The sequence below is a fragment of the Apium graveolens genome, chromosome 7 (assembly GCF_009905375.1).
Source record: "Apium graveolens cultivar Ventura chromosome 7, ASM990537v1, whole genome shotgun sequence".
Lineage (NCBI taxonomy): Eukaryota > Viridiplantae > Streptophyta > Magnoliopsida > Apiales > Apiaceae > Apium > Apium graveolens.
The window spans coordinates 231,980,114-231,984,129 of NC_133653.1; positions in this window are offsets into that span (position 1 = coordinate 231,980,114).

Here is a 4,016-nt window from a genome sequence, read left to right on the forward strand (position 1 = left end):
GTCCTGATGATATGCTGTAACTCTCTGATCTGAGCCAACAAGGAATCACGCTCCAATAGAAGAGCCTCATACCGGTAATAAGGAACTGGGGGCAATGTAGACTGGAATGGGGCACTCGCTACTGAATGCCCAGTGGAATCTGAATCAGCTGGTGGGGGTCCTCTGACAGGTGGCCTCATGCCTGGAGGTGGAATAGCCTGCAGTGGTACGGGCTGCAACACAGGTGGAGGTAGAATAGCCAATGTTGGTGGAACAACAGGACGTGGATCCGAAAACGGCACTCTAACTGAAGGCTCTGAGTGATCAGCTGATACGGGAATAAAAGAGTCGGCCATCTCTGCTATCTGAAATTATATCGTAATATAAGAATCTCGTACCACGACGCAAACTATACTAATACCGGTTATACCATAACACTCAACCTCTCGATGTTCTATCATCCTATACCTTACTTCTAATCCTAACCCTCTACCCATTCCCGTTAACCTAGGCTTGTGTCAGTGAGTTATAACCTGTAGCTCTGATACCAAACCTGTGGCGCCCTCCAAACCCGGGTCAGAAGTTTGGGGTCCACACAAACACCTTAATTATAACCTGCTTATAACAATAATAAAGATAATAATAATATATGCAATGACCCTACTTACCAATCACCACGGACCGCAACAGGTTAAAGTATGCACACAAGCCAAACACACTAATATATTACAAACCGTTCAAATCCCAACTATTTCAAATTCAAACTGAGTATTAAACATTATTACAAACTTTTACAAACTTAAATTATTCCAAAAGAAGCCTACTAGCTCAGCTTTCTCAACCTGAACCCCTAGCTCTCGCGCTGGATTGGGGATCCTCTTTACCAACTGGTTCCTTTTTAACTGGAAAGAATATAAACAACATCACACAAATGAGCTAACTAGCTCAGCAAGTCACAATGACAAAACTGAGAATAATGATCATCAGGTGAATATGTTTATGATATCAAGTGAATAATGGATTATGATTTAGAATTGGATATTATACTTTTAATTTAAAAACCAAGGTTAGGCTGCTGATCAGTCACGCACTAACCTCGAGCAAGGCACACAGCATTGCTCTAACTACTGGATCCAAGGCACACATTGGCCTAACTTGACCATTATATGGTCTGACCACGAATCTGGTCCACAATTTTATAAAAACAATCCAATTCTAACATAATAACAGAATATGCAATAATAAACAATAACCGAAATCATTAACAACAATAAATGTTTAACAATGAAAGGGTTTAAATCCTTGTAAGGATCAACAAGGTACTTTTAAAGCTTGAATGCTGGGTAATGAAAGAATTGGATAACAAAGGAAACAACGTTTCAGGGTTTCAAGGATTTGGTCTTACAAAGCATAAGATATCATGGATTGAGTATATAATAATTCAGTTCAGTGTCTGGTATTTAGTTTGTATGTATTTGTGGAGTAGTATCGTAGATTTGTGGTTCTTGTTTGGGTATATAATAATCAATGGATTAGAAAGAATATGGTTCATAGCTCAAGAACAATAACTGAAATCAGGATTTAGGTTTCCGTGCTTCAAAGCACTTGCAATGTCAACAAGACTATCAAGAATTACAATATCTCGAGAGAGTTCAGAACACTTGCCTGATATTAGCTTACTATCCTGCACTTGCTTTCAATCACATTCGTCTTACTCCTCAACTACATGTTTCCCTTTCCTACGCCTTGCCTCTTCTGCTCACATATCATAAGCATCTATCAATCATCAACTCACAGGATTCTATTCAACACATACTTCTATCTACCCTTCGTTTTACCCAAATCCGATTAACGGATTGAAAGTTATGCGATAATCAAGTAAACACCGAATATATAGACCGATAGTCAATTAACAAGTCACATGTAGCACATAATACATCACGTAATCAATGATATATTATTTATAAAGAAATCTCGGGTCAGAAATAGGCTTTCTGGTATTTAAAATGATTTTTAAAACATTTTTCGGAATTAAAACGGGTCGTTGGATCAATTTCGGAATAATAAACAGGGTTCGGTTGGCAAATTCTGGCTCCGAAACAATTTTAGAATAATTATCGAGCCTTGGAAATAATTTAGAATAATATTTTAAAACTCGAAACTATTTTTCGGAATTTTTAAATCATTTTTAAATAATTAATTCTAATTAAATAATTAATTAATAATTAATTAATAATTAATTAAATTAATTAATCAATTAATTTTTGAATTAATTGACTAATTAATCAATTAAAAATTAACTGAAATTAATTAACTAATTTATTCAGATTTATTTGTGAATAAAAATAATTTTCGAAATTAAAATAATAATTTTTAGAATTTTCAGAAATTAAAAACGAATTTTTATAATAAAAATAAATAAGAAATATGATTTTTAAATATTTTATAAACAGGAATCCTAAATTTGCAAAGTCTGGAAACCTCAGGGACCTAACTGCATCGTTTTCAAAAGTTGGGGTACCAAACTGTAATTTTCCAGCTCTTCGTCGGAAAACAGTCGGGTTCGCCGGAGAACACGTTCCCGGCGTCCTCACCCCACCAACACCTCCAGATCACATCTACACAACATCAGGAACACAACCATGCAATCAATTCATCCTAACAATCCCTGAGTTGGCCGGAATTTGGCCGTGAAGTTTTCCAGTTTCCGGCGAACATCGGAAAACTTCAAAACACAACTCCCTTCTCTACAGACCTCGTTGGTTCATGAAACTTATACGACTAGATTGCAAATTTCACAGAGAACACAACCCACTATAACACAACATCAATCTATCACAGAATAAGAAACCCCCAAATTTCAATTAAGAACATTCGTACGGGTTATAAACCCTAATTTTGAAATTCGAAAATCAAACTCAAATTTGAACATGTTATTGAACTCCAAATCAGACGTATGACATATGAAAATCATCAGGAAAACAAGCTCTACAACATGCAATCATCAAATCATACAAACAATCATCTGAACAAAAATTCATATTTTTAATAAAATAAATTCGAAAAAAAAAAATTTTAGAAAAATAACCTTGATTTTTGCAGTGAAACAAAGCTCAGAATCTGATAGAACACTTCAAATCCTTCGTTTTGGTTACTCAAGCTTTGAAAACAGAGATCGGTAACGTCTTCGTTTTGCTGTTTGATTCTTAGAACAGTTTTAAAAAATTAGGGCTTTTCTCTGAAAATTATATAATTAACTATCTGCAAATGATTTTGATACGAAATAAAATACGGTAAAAGACTATTTATAATTATGGAAAATTTGTATCCCGTTGGATCATTCCGGATATAAAACGGTACGTTTATTTGTAAAAATTGATCCAAACGGTATCGGTTTTCGGGATAATTATCCAAATCAGTACAATTTGTACTGCGGTCTTGGTCTCAGCGCCTGGTTACACGTATTACGAAGTGATAATTGAGATAGTTTAATAAAAAGCTCCCGTTTATCGAAAATACGGGTTTTATTGATTTACCGAAACGAATATTGTATCGAAAATGTTACGCCGGGACCCGCGCAGGACAAACCGTAAGCCGGATCGAAAAAGTCGAAACATGGAAAATGCTCGGAATATTACAATTAGGTTAGGAAGGAGTTCTCGGAAGAGTTTCGGGGGTCCAAAAATGTAACAACGGTTGACGTCGGTTGGTTCCCGTTTTTATAAAATAGATTTTAATTACCCGAAAAAAGATTTTAGAAATTTCATATGATTCTTATAAATCCATAAATCAACATAAAAATAATTAGGAAGATATAACAATTATCTATATTTTATTTTGGACATATAAAAATTAAAATACTCAATTAATATTATTTTTGAATATTCAAGTACAGATAACACTTAACAATTAACTCACAGAATAGATACTGGGCACATATAATAATATCAAAAATAATTACACGATATATCCCGGATATTACAGTATGCGTATCTAGACACACCTCCATATATCATTCATATCCATTATAACATACA